Genomic DNA, 22,403 nt, shown 5'->3' with positions numbered 1-22,403 from the left:
AAGGCACACTGTGGAGCCCCTTTCGTCTCTTCATCTCCCATGTGAGCTAGCGTTCGGATAGGTTTTGGCCCTTGGCAGGATTGAAAGAGCACGTCGCTGGCTGAGCAGAGCGCGCACTGCACAGCAGCTCTGGAAGAGGGGCAGCAGCAGGCCCCACACAGCACGCTGTGCCTAAGGACACTGCTAGTGGGGTCACACTGCCTATGTGAGACTGCTGCTGCTGCCTGGAAACCCCCTCGTGCATGAGCACCCGCAACCCAAGTGCTTCTGTGGCGCAGGCAACTCACTGCTACTGCTCCATATTAGCCCTGGACAGGCCATCCTTTGTGAGTGATGAGGTGAAACAGACTTGAAAATGCAGAGGAAGTCAGTCAGTGACAAGATTCTTAACAGCTCTAGACCGACTCCCTGCTTCCTACTGAAGGCACACAAAACAGTCCCAAAATCTGTAGTTTCATGAGCATGAAGAAATCAGAACAAAGATCCACAACCTACATTTTGGCTAGCTGCAATCTTACAGCAACCACTACCAAAACCATAAGCCGTATCTGTGGAGAATAATTTCACAGAAAAAAAAAAAGTCTAGGTAAAATGCGTTCTTTTTTATATATGATATATTTACATAATTTGTACACTTTAATATTTATTTAACCAACTGGTATTCATCTGCTAATTAAAATCCAACACAGAAATTTTTTATCCTTTGAGATGTTATGATGTAAGCACCATCATGAGTGGGGAAATCTAAAATTACGCTGCACTGCAATTCACTGTATGTCATTACCTATGTAGAAATTTACCATATTAGGAACATAAAGACTCCTTTGAGGAACAGCATCCTTCAGTGACAGAAAGGTGCTTATTACAGTGACCTTACCACTGAGACTATGCACAGCTGACACAAAGACACTGATATGCAATCACTGCATGCTCTAACAACTCCTGATGTGATCCCCTCTGGATCAAGCTCTTCTAAGAGAAATTATCTGTTATGGGAACTCCTTTCATAAACCTCTGCCTGAATCAACTGAAATGCAGTTCCAAAAGCATTTATGTGCCACAGATACTCAGCTGACCAGCACGTACACAAGCAGCCATGGCAGCTCCATCAACCACCCCTCCCACAAAGTGAAGAGTATAATGGCTGATCCAGAGTTAAGTGCCTGGGAGCAGGCCAGTGGCTTTCTAGCAGCAGCAATACTAGCAAATATCAGCTTAAACATTTGTGAAATGATGACTCAACTAACTGATGACACCAAAACCGATCAAAATAAAATAAAAAACCTTTGCTACTTTGATGGTTACTGTCTCCTCAGACAAAAGACAACTGGAGAGAGGGTGGGAGAAGAGGAGGAAACCACCCAGTCACCAGAAAGCAAGTCTTATGAATAGAGGGGAGAGTGTAATGTATTTCAATGTTAAGATTTTAACTGGACTGTCGTAAGAACTAGCATGTGTTTGTGCGTATAAACATATTGTGCAACTTTCTGTCACTAATACTGACTCAACAGTAACATCAAATGCAGGGCAAAATTTACTCCAGCAGCTCCCTCTGTCCTGAGAGTCTTACAGAAGTCCTCCTCTCTTCCACAAAGTCTGTTCCACATTCTCTTGGCACTGAGGACCAAGGCTGGAAAATGCTACTGTGCATCTCAGTCTGCAAATTAGGATACAAACTATTTTTGTATTATAAAAATACAGTACTGTATAAGGGGAGCAAAAGTAGTTGAACAATTCCAAAAGAGTAACTGTTGTTAGTGTGACAACTTTAGTGTGATTGAATTTCAGGAACCTTGGGTGAAATACCATTTCATGTAGTCATCCACCACTTATTATAAATATCAATGAACTACTGAAGAAGGGTAAGATTTTTAAATTTGCGGATAACACCTAGACACAAGAAGATGGAAACAAATTACAGGGTGGAATTAAGGTTACAAATTAGCCAGAAAAATATTCATTTATTTTAACAAAAAAAATTCCTCAAGTCCGCTCAGGACATACCCTTAACAAAAGTATGAGGAAGCTGTACTTGGATTCATGGTCAAAGAATTTTGGATGATGAAGCAGGAAGTCAGGGGCACCTATTTATAGGTTACAGATGCTTAATCTAAGAAATACTAGGAAATGAGATTTCAAGCAGCAATACCAGTTCAAAGTTACTTCCTTATCACCCTTCTATTCTGTCCTCATGACTATATAGTATTAGGAAGCATGAAAACTGATGAGATTGGTGAGTTCACCTGCCAGGCTTCTCCAGCTCACATGATTTTGCTCACTAAGGAAACTTAATGTAGTAAAAGAGAATATAACTTTAATAATAGAGGACAATTTTCAAGACTGTTAAGGGACAAGTATCGGGCTGCTAGTTTTGCCCACCCATGTCATGATCTCACTGCAAGACTATCAGATTTCTGACACTCATGCAAATTACATTTTTTTCTGAGAATTTATGTACAATCTTGGTTTGAGAACAATGTGAGACTTCTCAGATAGTTCCTCCTCAACTGCAAAACAATTACAGTAATTCCAATAGTGTTGACAGCAAAACAATTGTCACAGCGCTAATAGAACTAGCCACTGGCAGGTAAAACATGGAGGTTTACAATAATTATGCCTCAAGCCCTACACAGCCTCAGCAAATTTTAGTGAAAAACTCAGAACTGAACATACATATGACATATAATGACTCATGGACATACTGATTACCAAACTCGAAAGACCTGCAGCCATTACACTCACATGTCAATTCCCCAAGTTCACTGGAAATACAAGTTTAAAAACCAGAACATAAGTTCTATTTGAATAGCAAATTCTCTTTGATCAATTTAAATATTTAAGAACAAGTTCTCTGTGTCTGCTGTGGATTCATTTTATGGACACCTAATCTTCATGCTGCAATATAATCTGCAAGTAGACAGGTATTTTTGTACAGTATCAATCCATCTTATGATTTTATTGAAAAAACTAAAGATCTGTTTCCTGTATGTCAGTATTTCCCCCAAAATCCTGAGAAATAACGTTCAGGAATTCACTTTTTAAATATTAATTTTCCAAAGTTCCACTAAAATTTTAAACTCTGTGTACATCATGCCTCCCTTCTATAAGCACTAATAGCTCTCATTAAATGTGGTTGGCCACTTAAAGAGTTGTACTCAGTGGCCCAGTGTCCAAGGGACTAGAGCAGCGTGCCTCTTGGGATGGTGATTAAACACTGATAGAGGTTTGTCAGAGAGGCAGCAGGTAATCCATCTCTGGAAACACTCAAGGCCAGGCTCGGATGGGGATTAAAGCAACCTAGTCTAGTGGAAAGTGCCCTGCCGATAGCAGGGGGCTGGAAATAGATAGTCTTTAAGGCTCCTTCTAACCCAAACCAGGTTATGTAGAGCACATATGCCCTGAAGCACTCGGGCTGCACTTAGAGAGGCTGGACAGGAACTCTGGGTTCCGTGCAGCACCGATTATTATCTATCATCTATCTACTCCGTGCTCCTACTGGGTGAAGTGGTCAGGACTTTTGCAAAGCCATGGAAGCAAGGCCTGAAACCAACAGGTGCTTCCTCCATCCCGCAGTGATCCGATGTTATTACATGATAATAGCAAGCTATTAGCTTGTGAAGAGCCTACCTGCAGGCTTAAAGCAAGTCACAAAACTTGTTTTGCCACACAAACAACTTTGCATAAAAGAAACCCTGAGGGAAAATATGTGCTAATGAAGATACTCATACCTTAAGAAGCTTCGAAAGTTCAAAAAAAAAAAAAAATAAATAAAACAACACGACAGTCATTAGGTAGCCATTTCTGGTGTGAGTCTGTGGGTTTGATACTTTTTCTAAATAACTCCCCAATTAGTATTAAATAAATACTTCGTTAAAAGAGAGGTGAAGTCAGCTGCGTTCACCAGCAAAGAACCACTACGGGCTCCAAGTCGGTGCGGCACAATAAGCCCCGCACAACATTAAAATACCTGGTACATGCAAAGATCTTCACCCAAGTCTGGAGTTACTACGTTGTGATTTAACCTCTTTCAAATGTGAGAAAATAGGAAAATAAACAAATCGGGTGAGTCACATAGCTCCTAAGCGGCTCAGCCAAACACGTGGCTTAACATATGGTAGCATTTACTAAAGAGGAAAAAAATTATATTATTTCTATATGCTTTCCTACTTCAGCAACTCAGAGGCCAGCAACCAAAGGTATACAGACTGCTTCGACAAGTACCTCTCTGCAAGCAGCACATTTAACTTCCTTAGGAGCTCACGGCTGCCCTCTGTAACGATGCATTTTAGTTAAACAAGAGCCGAGCCCTCCAACTCATGGACCAACGGCGCCCGCGGCCCCGCACTCCACAGAGAGAGGCAAGGGAACACCACCACCGAGCAGCAGCACCGCCTGGTTTCCAGGAAGGGGCTGCCACGCTGCCAGCGTTTCTCTCATTTCCCTGGACCGGGCCGTCCTGCGGACGCGACCGCCGCACCCGCTGCCCCCCCTTCCTCCTCCCGCTCGCCCCCTGCCCCACCGCCGCCTCCCGCCGGCCCCGACCCCCGCGCCGGGCTCGGACGGTGGAAGGGCGGAGGACGGGGCTGAGCCCCCGCCCAGCGCCCCGCCCGGCTCCGACCCGCGGCCCCGGCCCACCTCACCCTTCCCGGGGCAGCAGGGGACGGGGGAAGGGCCAGGGATGGGGAAAGGGGCACCGCCGGGGAAAGCCGGCAGCGGAGGCAGGGGCCGGCAGCCAGCGGCTGTCCCGCGCAGAGCGGAGCGATGCGCGCCCGGGCGGCGGAACCAGCGGCGGGATGCCCAGCGGGAGACGGGCAGGGGCCGCTCCCCGCGCAGCCCCGCGGAGAAGGCGAGCACCTACCGGGGCTGTGGGGCGCGGACACGTCGCGCAGCGTCCCCTCGGCGGCCGCGCCGCGAAGGCTGCCCCGGCCCGAGCAGGAACCGAGCGGAGCCGCCGGCGCCGCGCAGCCGGAGGAAGGCGCGGAGGGCGCACCCGCCCCCTGCCGGTGGCGGACCGAGCCCGCGCCGCCCCGCCCCGCGCCCCGCCCGCCCCGGGCCGCGGGCGCTGCGCGCTGCCCTGCGCCGGGAGCCGCGGGGGAGCGCCGAACGCAGCGTGCCAGGCGTGCCCCTCGGCCAGCCTGGTGCCCATCCCGGGAGCGACTTGGACACCGAGATGTTTCTGCTTGTTTTCTTTTATATTTTACACACATTTTCTTTTTTTTTTTTCTTCATTTTACCCAAACACACCAGAAGTTATCTTCTGTTGCAGAACAGAAATGGCATTTTCTGGTTTAAAATAAAGTCCAATCTTTTTCTTTCAATAGCATTGTGATCAGCAGGATTGAGGCAATCTGTGTTATTGCATAAGAAGAAAAGATAATCCCTGTCTCTTCTTTATCCTATTTTTTTTTTTTTTTTTTTGGCACTGATTTTCCTCTAACCCTGTCATGAGCTGGAGTAGGTAGGGAGTTAGGGGTAGCTGGAGTGGGTAGAGACGCAAGCAGGAAGAGCAGCATGAGCAGCATTTTATTTTGTGGAAGATTTCCACTGGCCTAACTCAGCTGGACTCAGCTGGACTATTGCTGGGGTGGGTATGGAAAGTGCTGGGGAAGCAGAGCTCCAGACCCTGTAAATTCCCCTATTGTTAAAACAGCAAGAGAGCAGTTTTACAAAATCAGCATGGCGCTTCTCTCAGAAGAGAACAAAACCACAGCCAAAATGTAGGACATATCGCACATCATCAGTGTCAGGTACACAAAAGAAAGTTTCCATGTCTTATTTTAACAACTTCTGGACAATAGATATTTCTTTTATTGGTTTTAAAATAGCATGCTTTGAGACTGATTGGTCATTGGTATGAGATGGTTATTTGAACATCAGTCAAGTGATTTCTTTAGTAAGTTTTTGCAGCACAATGAAGTTTCAGGCATTCTGTTATCTCTAAGCAAAGGAGTACCCAGTGGGAGCATTACACAAAAAAAGAAGGTATTTATAGCTTTTAGTTCTAAAAGATTATATAGATATATAATACTTTGACAGTTAGGGCTTAATGTATTAATTTTAACCATGTTCTCCTGATTACTAATTAGGTGGCACTGTCTACAGTAACAGATTTGTAAAGTCTGTATGCTAACAGAGGCTAACTGCTTTGATAAGCAAATGTTTGCAATTGAAACAAATATTTTAAAAAGATTACATAAGTAGCACTATCAAATTATTTAAAGAAGAAATAATATTATCTGTACAATAACCAATACCTCAGAATACATCTGTATCAAAGTCAAAGAAATAAGTTAGACTTCAGAATGGCTGCAGTTGAATCCCACTGATTATTTACTTGGCTAAAAGGTGCCACAACACACAGAGTGTAGAGCCACACATCCCTGGAAATGTGGCAGCTGGCAGAACCAAAGAAAAAGGGGCATGCCAGCCCTCCCAGTATCTCAAGAAGGCTCACAATCCATCTTTACCTTACTTATTTCTAATTTGTCTTACGATTGTCCCTTTTTCATATATTAAAATTGCTATGCCCATTAAGTAGAAGTCTTCCATAAGAAGCATAAATATCTATACCTGCAGGAGTTTATTTTCAATTATTTGTCTGTGATGAACTGACCATTTTTCTTTCTATAAATTAAGTTTGTCATCAAACAGAACATATTTCATAGCCACATATATGTTCCAGGTTTAGTAGAGAAGCATCTGAGGAACATTTCCAACTGATGTTGTACTCTTGGAGATCAGGAACAAGCATCAGCTGGAAATCACAGATGTCCTGAGAAAGACAGACTACAGATTTTAGTGTTCATGAGCTGCCTTGTAAAAGGTCATGAGCACCACTCGGAACATCTTGTGACAGCAGGAGAATTCTTCCACACAATAACCCAAATAAACCTCCTCCAAATGTAACTCTTTGTCATAGAAAACATATGGAATTTGCTTCCAAGTTTATTAATGTTTCATTTCAGCAAGATATTTTTTCTGATCCACAGACTCTCAACTAGATTCTACATCTCCCAAGGCAGAGCTTCATGCATCACTGCCACTATCTCAAAGTCAGTTCCTCTCCTCCCTCTCAGTCCTCACTAAACTGCCTGCATCCTGTATCCATCAGTTGCACCACCCCCATGTGTGAACTATGCCATGACATCACAGTGATCCCAGTTAGATATTGTAGTTCTGCAACTGCATTCAGACATCTAGCCCCCCTTGTAGATTCTTCATGCTGTATGCATTTATGTACAAACGTCAGATAAAGCACCAGGTTGAGCTGATGTACCGGGAGGATATGAAAGCTTTTTCTATAGTTCCATACCATTGGCACTCTCTGTTGCTGTCTATTCACTTAAGTTGACCTCTTTCACCCTGTTCTGTTTATTACACTCATCCCACACCACTTCCTTACTTGACTGTAGGCTGTCATCTCTCTCTCTGTTGTTTTGTCATTCCTAATTTACAGCTCTCCTTACCATTCTTGTCAGAGCTGCTTTAGCTCTCCTTTGTCAGAAACACCCAGTTTGTTCCTAGCAGTTGTTGACACTCAGATAGCATATTATAACCATGAAAACCAGATCCCTGTTGTTGATACCAGCTGCATGATTCCAGTTGGTGGTTTGCAGTGTCTGTTCACTCCTCCTCAAGACCTGTCTTTCCTTTCTCTGGCAGAATCAACCAGAAAACCACCAACCAGAGTGCCCACCATGTTGACCCTTCCTACCAGAGCCATACAGTTATGCCTAATATGTTCACAGCTTCCCATGCCAATATCATTGCTGCCCATGTGGAAGAACAGCACAGTCTAAGGTCCACAAGTCTTTCTTCAGTATCTGAAATACAGGCCCCAGCAAGAAGAAAATGCCCCTGGCCAGTAGGTGAGGTCTGCCTATGGGGACCTTCTCCCCCATAGCAGGGAGTCTGCCCCTGCTCTCACTTGCAGGTTCCACCTGGTGTTGTTGCAGGTTCAGGCTTAGCTGGTGCAACTGTTTTCCTGGACCAAGCTCCTGGACCCTGCTGCCAGGGCACTCAGTATTTTGTAGGTGCAGATCTGCAGATAGGAGTGGGAGCCTTCCTCCTGTTTCTAGAACCCATGAGTTTCCAGCCTTCTTTCCCCCACTGTGTGAATGTGTGAGGAATGTGCTCTGTTTTTTTACAAAACATCACAAATTATGTGAGAGGAATTGATGGACAGTCTCTCCATGTGCACCCACACCTTAATGCTTAATCAAGATGACCACTCCCCTCTTACCAACATATAAACCATTGTGAGTAGTTACCATGTCTGTGTTTTTCTAGTGGGAATGAAAGAATTTTATCTTCTGAGAAAACTCTCAGGATGATGGGGCAGAAAGACAGGGCAGCTCAGCAAATATCTGCAGGGTAGACACTGTACTCAGTTAGGCCCTTAGGTGCTACTATTATAAAAAAATTAAACTCTGTGTATCCAGAAATAGAAAGCAGCCTGTGTAATTAAGCATTCTGCCAGCTCACACATTTTTCACCAGGATGGAATGAGCAGAACCCATCCATCTAAGCTTCAAGTGATGAGTAAGATAAAAAGTGCAGTGGCAGTGGTGATCATTCCATTCTTACTGTCATGCTTGGCTAGACCACAGAAAAGTAATTGCATCCTTAGCTAAACTGATAAGAACATCCCTGAAAACAGGATTCTAGCTCTAACCACAGAGTTGCAGAACTGATACCAGAGGCATTTGAATGTCCTTGAAAGTGAAAGAGAGAACTTGGACAGCAAACATATTTTGGGTGCAGCAGACCAAAATGCAGGTTTCAGGTCAAAGGGATTTATCTAGAGACCAGACTAGGCTCAAGCTAGTACAGGCATCTCAAATCTGATGAAAGAATTCCTGGTAACTGTGGAAGCTCCAGGAACAGATACATAGTGATGCAGCAGAGGTCATGAGATCACACAGCAAAAGTGATCTCTTCAAGGACCTAAAGATATGGTACTCTGAGACTAAAATACTGCAGCTATGGTAGTTTGGATGCTGAGGTTAGAAAGCTTTGCTTTGCAATTGTGGGCAAAAGAACCAGAAACATGAGAACTTCTGGGATGACTTGGAAGTTGCTGACTCCTCATTTAGCCCATATGCCCTCTGATACTGTTCACTTGCTATCTTCACACTGGGGTCATGCTATCTGTGTAGCAATGGTATTGCTGAGCATCTCAAAGTAGCACAATAACATTCATAGGGAAATGCAAGCAGACTCTGGCTTCTCCTGCAGCTAACCAACTCCTGTCTCAGAAGCTCTTCTGGCTGGGACACAGGTTCAGTCTTTCTGAGCAATAAAACAAATGCAGTGAATCCTTTCTATTCACCACAGTCATGGTGTTTTCCTGAGCTCAGCAGTTTAGGACAAAAAAATAGTTCTTATTGGTTACTTCCTTCTACTATAGAGTTGATATGGTTGCTTAAACTCAGATGTCTTTGAAGGAAACTCACCTCAATAGCCAAAGAGGTGTAGTATGAGAACCAGTCAATTTTGGTATCAGTCTCATTAAGCACAGTTCTCTGTCAGAACTGACACGCTCTTTTTGCAGCAGGACAGCCCTTCCCTATGCATCCGCACTTTTAACTGTTTCTCATGCTGCTGGCTTCAATACTATACAAGCCTACTACCACAGATTTTTCTGACAAAAGAATAGTGTGATTTTTATTTAATTTTAAAAACATATTTCCATGTGATACAACTACAGATAACTTACATTTTAGTTCAAATAGTGACTCTGAAAGATAATTTGCTCTGTTTTGCAGCAATGTACAAAGACCAAAGGAAGGAAAGTGCTTGTGAGGTACAAGAAGATGCAGCTTGTAAGTTATTCCAAGGCAGGCACCCTTTGGTGCTGTGGTGTTTTTTGCTCTGCTTTTGCTGGGTCTATTCACCCATTTTGTTAAACTTGTGTTCAAGTTTCAACTTGAATGCTAGTTTGTAGATTGTCTAGATAGAAAAATCTCCTGTATTCCCATGCCACCCCCTCCCCACTAAAAATGCAGAGGTGTGCAGCATTCAGAGGAAGGCAAACTTCTCCAAAACATGAACTTCTTCCATCAGGTCTCTTCAGCAGGCCATGGCCTGTCTTTTGACCCTGTGTCTCTGTAGGAAACCTCACTAGTTCTACAGAATGTGACTTGCACATGTGTCTTGCAGTGTATGTGCACAAAATGTCTTGCACTTCTGAAATAAAATGCTAACAGCCCCTTCTAGCAACACTCCCAAAACAAAACAGACAGCAATTTTGGGTTTTGGCATTTGTATTTGCCTGCATGTAGTCTTTCTTCTTCTTCTTCTTCTTAGTCTTTGTTCATTGGTTTGTGGTATAGGGTTTTTTGTTTGGTTGGTTGGGATTTTTGGGGGGTATTCTGGTTTTTTTTTTTTCTTTTAATTTTCAGCAATAAATGTTGTCAAAAGGAAAACAAACTAATTACTTAAAAATAATCTAGGCAAAGCTTGAATTCTAAAGTTTTATTTCTTGGAATCAGTCTTTTATCTTGCAAACAGAACATAAATGTAGAGGAAAGGAAAATACTGGAGGAGTGAAAGTCTGTTGTGCTGTTGCAGTTAGTTTCTAGGCAGGACATAGTGAAATTAAAATCACTCCACTTAGACTAGACAGAATTGTTACTGTAACAGATTTGCAATACCAAGTATTCTTTTTATGTACTTTCCTGATTGAACTGCTGTATTTATGTTACAAATTCACTGAAGGCATTTCTCCTAGTAAAATGGTTTAAATTATCCCTAAATATGTTCCTTTTAGAATTTGCTAGAACTGATTGATTGATCATATAAAGATACTTATCGTTTTCATAGATGTCAGGAAAAAGCTGAAAGGGGCTTCTGGTTGTCTCCTGATTCACCTTTCTACTTGCCATCAGAATCACAAAACTTTCCTTCACACTCCATCTGGTGAGGCAAAGTCTGGTCTCTAAATCATCCATACCATAACCTATCTATATTTATGATCCCAATGTCTAACCTAAACCTTCCTTGTTGTAGTGCATGCTCATTTCTTCCTCTCATCTACAGTGATCACGTACAGAGAACCACATATTTGTTTTGCCTGTGCTATTCTTATTCATGCTAGTCTTGTTTAAAGATTTTTTTCTTCTGTTTTCTCTCAGCCTTCCCTAAACAAAACTCCGTCTAATCCTTATTCACAGATATTGTTTCACAGACTTTCAGTCTCCTCCTCTGGATTGCAATTTCTTGGAATCATAGCAGCCAAACCTCAATACACCTTTCCTATTTAGGAATCATCAACATAAAACTATCCATGGTACACAATACTCTTACATGAGTTCTTCCTTTTTTTGTCACAGCAATTTCATGTATTGACGCGTGTCTGTGGCTGTATATGACCCCTACATCCTCATCTGTGGATCTGCCACCCTGCTGAGAGTTTCCAGTCCTATATTTATGCAGCTGATTTTCTGAACTCTAAGTTGTAGCCTTTTTTATATTATTTTTGCTCTCTGTCAAGATCATTTTGAAGATATTCCTGTTCTCTAAAACACTTACAGGCTCTTACAGATTGGTTGTAGCTCCTTATTTAGGAATTAAATACTTCATCATCTGGAGTGTCAGTGGGAGCAGTGTCTTTTACCAGAACCAGGACAGGATAGACTGCTGGGAGCAGTATAGAAATTTTGTCATTACACAGCTGAGTGCATTTTTCTTCCAGCAGTATTGCACTTGTGTCATGGATGTTTTCTTCATGTCTTATCTGCCAAGATTGCACCTGAAAATCTCAAAAAGAGTCCACAACCCTCCTACCATATTACAGCCACCACATTTCTCCTATCTGCATGGCCTGTTGACTTGGTTAGATCACTCACCTAAAAAATTTTCTTTTTATTTAGCATAATGAGGCCTCTGATTATGAACTGAGGAAAGATATTTAGTCTTTGTGGTGTTTGAAGAAACATTTCTTCTTCATTAACAGAATTCTCATTAATTTCACAACAACAAATGACATTAGTCTGACATTTGCCCCCCTACCGATAAAATAAATTTACAGTCACAGAATGGTTTTTACTTACTATCATTTTAGATTTGAAACAATCAAAAAAATCTTACCATTTTTGAACCTTTTAGAGCTACAAAATTTTATTTCTTGTAGCACTGTTAGAAGCTAAGTGAATAAAATCTGCTTGAAAGATATATCAGGACTTCCATAGGAAATATCCCTTTCCTGTATTTAGGACTAATCTGGTATTAATGCCTGTCTTTAAACAGAGGCAGGCTTCTAGTTCAATTAATTGTTTTAAACTTAAGAGCATTTTGGGGATATTTAAGAAATGTAGAAGTAGAGATCAATAAATTATCTTCTAGTATCAGCTTCACTTGATAACAATTTTAGCAACTGAAGCCTGAATGGTGGAGCAGGAACTTAGATTTCAGCTCAAGGGTGGGGCTGCTGGAGCAAAACCTCAGAATCAAATGCCACGGAATATTCATAGGGCTTTGCTCATTAACTTGATCCTACCACAACACGTGGGATTAGAAAAAAAATACCTGACAAATAAAAAACAAAGTCAATAAAAATAGCTTAATCTACTTCCAACAGAAAACAATATAACTAGAAAATTTCTGATGAAACATTTCTTCATCAGAGTATATCATTAATTGAAATCAAAATGTTCCACAAAAGAATTTCCATTTTTGACCAATTTCCAATGGAATCTAGGCAGGTTTCCAAGACAAGTGAGCCTGCCAGTTCTCTTCTTAACAGCCGTTTGGCTGGTTCTGGGAGATCTTGAGCTTACAGACTGCTTTGCCTTGGGTTTGACAGAGTGCTGAGAGCTGGGAAGGAAGGAAGGACCCTCCACTTTGTGGCTTCTTGGCAATCCCGATTCCCCAGACATGTGAGGGTGAGGCTAACAGGTTCCCCAGAACTGAGGCATCATGCTATGAAAGACTTAACACTTCTTGGTTTCACTCCAAAATTTGAAATATTAAAATCTTCTATTGTGTAAAAAAAAAAATTGCATTTTGTCCAGATGCTCTAATTAGTCTTTATTCCAGATCAGAGCCTAATCCTGTAAGCATGTGCATATCTATTTATCACAAGCTCTTGTGTAAAATTACACAGTTATTAATGGAGTTCTGACAGGCTGATAGGCATGCAAATGACAAAGGCCATAACTTAACATAAGACAAGGCAGTAGTGACCATGTTGATGTGGCCATATAGCCCTGCTATTGATAACGCTTTCTTCACAGTACTTAATAACTGACTACTTCTTTCAATATATCTTTGCAGTACTAATACATGATATTCCATTTTAGAAACAAAATTATATGGAAATGTTACTGTTTTTTTAGAACCACAAAAAATATTAATATAATCTGATTTCCTATTTCAAAGTCCAGCATTTTCTATTAAGAGTCTTAGTTAAAATTAAATGCCTTCTTTTGTGTCTTAGATGATCATTCAGTTCTGTCTTCAGCCAAAGAAAAGAACAACTTCATTACCTCTTCTTTATACTTTTCACTTCTCACATGCTAATCTTGCAGTCAAGGGACTTACAGCCTTTACAGCTCAGCTCACAGAATGGTTTTTACTTACTATCATTTTAGATTTGTGTGTGTGAGTATGCGTGTGAGTATGTGTCTGTTTCTTTTCCAATCCTATGTGATGCAGTTGTTCCTATCTCAAATTTAGCCTAACATGGCAACATGACCTGGATACTGATGCTACTTTGATTTGGTGATCTACACAAAGAAGAGATTAGAAAACAGTTATGGAGATGGCAGTGACTTCAAAGCCACACCATATTTTTCAAAAAAAGGCTACTTGCTCTTTAGATGTTTCACAGTTCGGTATTCTAATACTGAAATGTTTTGTGAAAAGCTCCAATACCCCTTTTGTCATGCACAATGTCAAATATACAATTGTAGTTACTGAATGTGATGAAAACTACTAACAATCCACAAAATCAGGGTAATGGTGGCCTGCCAAAGAGTAGAGATTCAGTCCAGGATGATTTTGAAGCTTGATGATTGGGCTAACAGAAACTTCATACAGCTGTAATAGCAGAGGTGCAGGGTTCTGCACCTGGAGCAGGATTACCACATACACTGAGAATTAACTGGCAATTGAGACTTGAGAATTATTTCTGAGAACTGAGAATTAACTGGCTGAGTAGCAGATGGGCTCTTGGTGGAGGTCACAGTGAATGTGGAGTATGAGCCACCATCATGGTGATGGGATAGGAGCAGGTCAGGAAGTTTGTCCAGACTGAAGAAAAAACCACAAGAATTATACAATTGCTATTTTAATCTGTATAATGAGGGAGGGTTTAAAGGTAAGAAAAGCTATAGTCCTCCTTTAAGTGAGAATGGAACAGTCAACCTCCAAATTTCTATGATTCAGTTAAAACTGTATTTTCTAAATTTTATTTTATTAACATTCAACACAATTGTCTAACTGAAACCAAGATCCTGGAAGTTCCTTTATTACAAGTAACCAGGATATTATGGTAGGATATACACTGAAAAAAATATGTTCTGTTCATGGTTTTTCCTGACCTTTATTCCACAAATGTATAGTATGCGCCATAGTCAATGCAGAGCTAAAGGGACCATTGACTTATCTACTAAGGAAAACACTGGTTCTAGATTCCTAAGAGAAATAACAACGGCTTTTACGCATTTGCAGAATGTAAATATTTACTGAAGGTAATAAAAGTCTGACTTTCGGTCAACAGTCACAACTGATGGGAGCACTATGTTCAGATACTGCCTCAGAGGCAGCATGAAATCCCAGTATTATACAACATCCAGGAAAGTTTTTGTATCAATTTCAGTGGAACAGTGTTAAAGCATATAGTTTTAATATGCCCATTCAAGAGCTTGTCAAACAGTGCTAATTTACCAGTCACATGATGAAAATAGAGAAGTATGAGCATTTTAGAAACCAAACTATGCAAAAGGGTGTGCCTTTTGAAGGACAGATATGTGTTGGCAAAGATGAGGCATTGATTGATGAGGATTCACCATTGACTAGTTACTTAATACTCCTTGCACATATTAAACAAGTTTTAAAGTATCCTCACTTTTGCTGTCATACTGAATACACAGCCATGTGATGAATATGGGGGAGATCCTGACTCCTTTGAAATCATGGCAAACTTCCTGTTGACTTAATTGGCCAACACCTTGTATGGACACAACTCTATGAACTACATGAGGCAAAATTTTGACAAATGTGAGCAATTGCTGCTGGCAGAGATGTATCTAGTATCAAATTATCTATTATGTGGTGATTAAACTTCATTTCTTGCCTAATCAAACATCCAGTCATGCTATGGAATAACAACTGCTAAGCCATAGATGGAAAACACAGAGTGACTGGGAGGCAGATGAAAGGCTGGTGTCTGAATCTACCTCAAAACTGAGCCTTTCTGTTACAGCATTCTTAGGCTAACCTACACTCAAGTTTCTTGCCTCAAGGGTGATCTTATTTCTTGATTTTCTTTCCAAAATACCAGGTCTCAAATTGTCCTGTCTTTGACTTTAAACTAAACTGAATCAGTGCCTCTGTGGATACATTTTCATGTACTCTGTTGCAACATTTTGTATTTAATAAGCTGCTTGTAAATAAAACTCAAGGGTTTTTTGTTAAGCAAAACCTCTGTGTGATTCTTACTCAATCTGAAATCTATGTATCTTTAGGCTCCTGCTACTATTTTTCTTGGCTTGTTCTCATTTCTCTGTATGTTGCAGTGCTTGGGAACTCCACTGGTGACTTTTCTTGCTCTTGGATAGGATTTTCAGTCTTAGAACTTAAAATTTCTCCAGGATAAAAAAAAAAGAAATATTGGGTAGAAAAGCAAGACAAGGGAGTTATTTTTCCCAAGTCAGCTGCCTCACTTAGTTGACTACCTGGTCAGTCAGGAAAATACAGCTGAAAAGGCATTTAATAGGTATAAAGTTAAGTTCAGGTAAATTTGGCACAGAGTGGAGAACCCCACCCAGATGAGTCAGAGATATCAGCGGAAGTTTAGTTACACTTCATCATTTCTTACATGGGTTTCCAGTCCAATGCTTTCCCTCAGGCTTCCTATTCTCTGTTTAGTGTATATAATGTTTTAACAGTTTCCAAGTTCTCTGAAAATATCTAAGAATCTAAATAAGAATATCTAAATTGGTTTTGTTTTAATGTGAGTGGTCATCCTTCTCCAATTACACTGCAGTCTGGCATTACAACTGAGCTTGCATTGGGACCACAATCAAAAACTAGTCTGCAGCACAGCTCTGCCAGGCATTGCTTTACCACGTTCAGCAGCTGGTTACTTGCTTTCAGGAATCACCTTCTGAACTACTGGAGTTTTGCCATTTGTCAAAGATTTCTAAGTATCTGAGCGTCTGCCTGTCCACAAATCCAGGACATACAGCCACTTCTCTAGTGCTTACTTGTGCTATAGTGTGCAGGCACAGCCTGAGAGGTTTATAGCATATGGGATCCACTGTGCAACTGACTTGTGCATGCACTGGAAATAAGACTCATTTTGAACACTGGTTTTGCAGTACATGCTTTGAAATTCAGTCTGCACAAGCTCTGTTGTGTCTGGGGTGCATCAGGTTCCATCCATATGCAAACACATATGATCCATGTCAGTCTGCAAGAAGCTTGCAGAGGTAGTAGGCAGGGTTGAAAAGATGACAGTCTGACTCCATTGAGTTCACCAGCAGAATGACATGCTGCTCAACACATGCCTGCAATATCACTGTTTTCAGGCACTGTAGATCCTTTCCCAAAGGCTGCAAGATAGTTTGAAATCAAGGGTTCTCATCACTAAGGAAGAAAAGAAGTATTCTCATTTCAGTCTCATACCCTGGTAAAACCTACGTAAAACTTCACAATCACAATTCAGAATAAACGGCTATGCATGAATTGTTACTTCTTTAAGACCTGAGGTAGTACAGCACGACCTCCCCCTCAAACCTTTGTGACCAAGATGGGCATTTGCCACATGATCAGAATAGAAAATGTGTCACATGAAGAGACATCACTGTGGCTATCTGCCTTTCATGCTTGATAGCCAGTGTGTGGGAAATTTCCTGACTTCCTATAAGGACACAATGCTGTCATTTTATCCCAATGCTTTGAGAGCTCTCTCACACAACACAAAGAAAGGAACAAAGTGTAAACCTGTATATCAGACAAAATCAACACATTAGGTTTCAATGCTGAAAGAAATGAAGAAACAGCTAGTGATGTAGTAGCTGCTAAAAAATAATTTTGTTTTCTCCATATGCAAGCAAACCACCAAACCCACCCACAGAGCTTCCTGAGTTTGAGCAGGCTGCACACATATAAGCATGGTACAGTATACTTCTACAGTAATAATTTCCATTGTGTAGAAGGGCAAGTTTTGAGTTAGCTGAGCAATAGTAGAATCATGGAATGGTTTGAATTGAAAGGGGCCTTTAAAATTCATCCAGTTCTAATCCCCCTGTCACTGGCACCCTCCACTAGACCACGTGGGTCAAAGCCCTGTTCAGCCGGGCCTTGACCTCTTGCAGAGATTGGACATCCAAGACTTGTCTGAAAACCTGTTCCAGTATCTCACCACCATCAAAGTAAAGGATTTTTTCCTAATATCTAACCTAAACCTACCCTCTTTCAGTGTAAAGCCACTCTGTCTAGTCCTATCACTACTTGTCCTTGTAAAAAGTCCATCAGAGGTCTTTTGAGAAACTAATATAATTACTGCTTCTTACTTCTTCCTTTTTATTGACATATGCTTGTAGTTGGAGATAATTTCTGTTGCAAGACATAGCTGTTGCAACACCAGGAAATAACACATGATTTTCTCCACTAGACTGGTAAAGAACACTGTGAAGCAATATCAGTTCAACCTGAACTGCAGTGGCTTGAGGTATGAAAGTCTATGCAGATACAGACTTTTCTGCTTTGTTTTGTAAAAGTACTCCAGTCAGCATGAAGAGCTTGTAAGCTGTCCTGATCCCCAGCACAGGCAAGACTGAAACTGTCAGCCCTGATGATTATTGTGATATAAACCTAGGCCTGTGAGAGATAAATGTCACAGTTTTCACTTAAACTACAGATTAAAAAATAAATCAGTTCCAACTGTACTGTGCCTTTTAGATTGTTCAATCTAAGATCTTGAAAAAAAAAATCTAATTATTTTTTACAACTTTTGCCTGATGAAATGAATATTAATACGGTGGTAGCAGGTTACAGCATATAACACTATAGCCTTGACATTTCTTATTAAATATTTAACTGCTAGAAATGGTATACTTGATGAGCATCTGTGAAAATGAAACCTGTTTTTGCAAACACAACGTTGATACTCTAAAAATAAGGATGAAGATATGGATAAAAGAAATATTATAAAGTTGTCAAATATTTTTTTGTCTCTGAGAGAAGATTTTGTTTTTTTTGATATTTATTTGGATGCATATTTTTCCTGTGGGACAAAAGTTTGCAGACTCACTAAAATAAGTGCACTTAATTAACAGGCTGGCTTGGCTTGGAGTTTTTTTTCAGATTGCATGTAAAACACTCCTTGTGTTTGTAAAGAGGACTACTTTTGAAAGATGATGGTCTAAAAAGGCAAACGGTGAAAAGATGGAGAACCTCACAAAGATACCAAAACTTTTATCCTTCATACATGACCTCAGAATAATTTTTTTTTGCTGTGATACTATAACACTAGAAAACATCTCAGTTATTTTGCTTTTGAGAGTTAAAAGCTGATGCTGATCAAAGCCTCTATAGGAATTTTACCTTGACAACTAGATGAAACTTGGCAAATTAAGAATTATTCCTCTAGTTCTTGTATTAAAGAGCTATTTTTTCCATGAAAAAAAAAAGTTTTATGATAAATTAAGTAAATTGCGTAAGCATTTTTAGCTCTTTTTTATTATGTATTTGCTATACACTGCACTTGTCTATCCACATTTTACTGCAGCAAACAGGAGCGTTTAAATTTTGATTGTAGCAAGGCCTAGTAACACCTAGGTTTTGAGGTAGGAATGCTCTAAGCTGCTGAGGAGGAACCTTGGCAGAGACTGCTGCTCAGAGAAGGCTAACACAAGTCTATCTCTAGTTGTTTCTGAGGACAGCAGTTCATTATTTTCTGTTCAGTATATTCAGTCCCTTGAATTAGAGATCACGTGAATTTTCCTAGTAAGGATGGCAGAAATACCAATTTAAAAGCTGATTAGAAGGACTGTAGTAACCTTGAACAAAATCTCAAAGGCACAAAAAGTGGCTGAACAATACACTGATCACAAATAAGGACAGCATTACATATTTGGTAATGTATTTAAATAAGAGAATAAGGTTGAGAACTCCAGGTATATACATACCTAGAATATACTAAACAAGTAATACATATAGAATATCAAACCTATAAAACATATCATACCAACAGGTCAGTAATTAGAAGACCTCTGTTCACCCCAGATGGAAGTCAACCATTCCTGAAACAAGTCTCAGAAACTTGGCTTTGTGCCCAGTGACAGTAGTGGAAGCAAGAATAGCTTTTTTATATATGCTGGTAAATAATTTAGTAGGTTCACCTCATTTTTTAATCCATTTGAAAGAAGGGAAGGAATGCTTTGGTACTTCAAAAAACATGAGGCAAGCTCACACATTGCCCAAAGTAACTGAGAGATGAGAGCTGTGGAAGGACTGATGATGGCCATAAGGCCATAAGGCAGAGTTAGTGGGGAGCTGCAGGCTCTCAGGCAGCACATGCTGGCTGGCACTCTTTGCTCCCTCTGTCCCAAATGACAGCCCTAAGGAGCAGTAAGGATTCCATTCCCTATCTGCTGGAAGTGCCTTCAGTTCTTCTGTTGGAAATACCAGCACAGATGCCTGTTAGTGGCAGAAGCAGTGACGATTTATTTTGGGATGAAGACACGTCTCTCTTGGAAGCTGGATAAAATCCATGTAACTTATTTTGCAGAACTAATTTCAGCAGACTGTATTACAACCTCTTTCAGTTCCTATGAGCCTTACTTGACTCAGATGAGCAAAGAGATTCAGATAGCAAAGAAGGATTTAACTGCACTCTTGAAGTTGCATTTCCATATCTATTTCTATTTCTACAGGTATATTTCTGTACTTTATTAGCACTGTTTCTGAGCCATAGTGATTTTTAACACCTAGCTGCCTAATTTAATTCCCCAAGAAGAGACTCAAAATTTCATGGTATATGAGATGCTTTTATTAGACGTTTTTATTAGACCTACATCCATCAATGTACTGGGAAGGACCAAACAATCAATTCTGCCTTGCCCTTGACTTTCCAGCATGGCACTGATAATGGCCACAGTCACAGAGCAGCAGTATGAGTCTATAGTTAATTTATCCATCTCTCCATTGCTTTGTGGGTGAGTTTGGAGTGCTTTTGGATGAGTGGGTTCTCTTTGTGCTCCTCCATATACAGACACCACAGAAAGTTTTAGACTGAGGCCTGCCCTTCTTGTTTCACACCAAAGTTGATGTCAAGTTGTGCGTAGATGCACTGATTTACTGTAACTACAGTGTTGCCACCTAATTCCTCTTATTATCTTAGTAACTAGAGTTACTAAGCCATTAGCCTGCCAGGAGGTCCATAGTGAACAAGCAAATCTCCAGGTGTGCAAAAGATTTCTGTATCACACAGTACATAGGAGGAAAATCACAAAAAGTTCAGAATAAAAACCTCATTTCCACAGTACCTCCACACTTGAATTTGTCCCCTGAAATAGAGGGAGATATTATGGTATCTGAGATCATATTGAATAGCAACTACAAATGAAGAATGACTTCTTAGTGGCAATTTTTTGTGCACAGTAAGTTATAAACATATCATGGAGTGTCATAACTGTATTATAGAAAATAGCCAATTTTTCATATATAATAGGGCTATGAGATAATATGTGTTCATGTCCTACTTTGCTGATGGTCTCTTAACCCTTTGAAATTTCTTGACAATATTTACTATTCTGCAAGTAAATGAACGGAATGCTTATGAAGCAATCAGAGTTGAACCTTCTTGTACCAGTGGTGCATTTTATCCCATACAGATGGCCAGAAATTATCAAGCTACTTTCTAAATGTTCAGTACAATGCATGACACTGGAGTATATTTTAGATAACTAATTTTACACAGCAGTTTCTGTCTTTAGTTTGAAGTAAAATGTCAGTAGTCCACATGTATCTGTAATTTCTGGATATATGACTTGCTAGGCAAAATAACTAATGCAGATTTGCTTCATCTAAAAGAGTAATGCTTAATATTCTGGGACTGGATAAAATAGCATAGATAGCAAATCTACAGTCAATCTGTCTTGCGTAATATTAACATAATATAATGTAATAGTTTTTGTTTGTAATATTGCTTCAGGACCAAGAATAGGCTGTCCTGTATCCCTGGAAAAGTGCTACTGTGCAAAATAACAAGAAGAGGTATGATCTGATTATTTGGGGGCTCAATGTACTTACAAAGCATTCATCTATCTGTGTGAATAATATGACGTTCCACCAGCCCTGTGACACTTCTGGAAATAATAAATGTGTTCAAAAAATACTTTGCACCCTTAAATGAATTGTCCAACAAACATTCTCAAGTCAATAAATAGAAATAGACATTTGCAGTTGGCTTGGTTGATTCACTCTTTAAAGGCATTTCTCCCTCTTGCTGTAAAATAAGACCCTAAGCAGCAGGCACTTCAGTTAGGAGACTAAAATGGTTGAGATGAAATGTGCAAGTGACCATCCAAATTTTGTAATATCCATGAAAATGTTTGCACTGTAATACTTGAAAAGGGTATTTTTTAATTTTTGTTTTGTATCCTTCTGTGGTTGCAGAAGGTGTACTAGAAGGGTGCCCAATTCTGGCCTGCTAGAACAGAGCTGAACTTTCTCAAGAGATAATAAATACTGGGACTGTAATAATTTCACAGGCAGAGTAAAAAGGGATGTCTTCTGATACCATTTCACCTTTTCAGATAACCAAAAAAATCCTGATCTTGCTCTTAATTACTGCTCCTTAATTGATTTCAAAATCAAGCACCACTCCCAGCAGAGCATTTCTGAAGACTACTTCAGAAAGGCTACTATCTCTCCATCAGTCAGTCACTTGGCATGCAGAATCATGGCTTACAAGCTGCATTCCCTGAAGTGTGATAATAATTACTCAGAAAAAGGTTTTGTTTGCTTGAGAGAAAGCCTTTATTCTCAAAGTTGTCTTGATACGAATGTTAACAAAAGCCACAGGATTCCGAGGTTGGACTGAATTCTTTTTTTCTTTCATATCAGTATAAACAAGTTCTACATAATTAAATTTCTAATTGAATCTCTCATCTCAGACACAGCTGCTTGGCTAATTATGCTGATTTTTTTTTTTTTTTTACTTGACTGGC

At 40.3% G+C, this 22,403-nt stretch overlaps 1 protein-coding gene across 1 annotated transcript in view; it reads right to left on the bottom strand.

Moving 5' to 3' along the window:
• Positions 1–4,979, bottom strand: part of FAM3C (FAM3 metabolism regulating signaling molecule C) — a 29,429-nt gene extending 24,450 nt beyond the window's left edge. The window contains exon 1 of the mRNA XM_021553454.4: positions 4,859–4,979. The gene's annotated coding sequence lies outside the window, so the exon portion shown is untranslated. The remainder of the gene's footprint in view (positions 1–4,858) is intronic.
• Between the last annotated feature and the right edge of the window lie 17,424 nt (positions 4,980–22,403).

Source organism: Lonchura striata, chromosome 1A (assembly GCF_050655825.1).
Source record: "Lonchura striata isolate lonStrDom1 chromosome 1A, ASM5065582v1, whole genome shotgun sequence".
NCBI lineage: Eukaryota > Metazoa > Chordata > Aves > Passeriformes > Estrildidae > Lonchura > Lonchura striata.
This window is presented reverse-complemented; position numbering and strand designations above follow the sequence as displayed.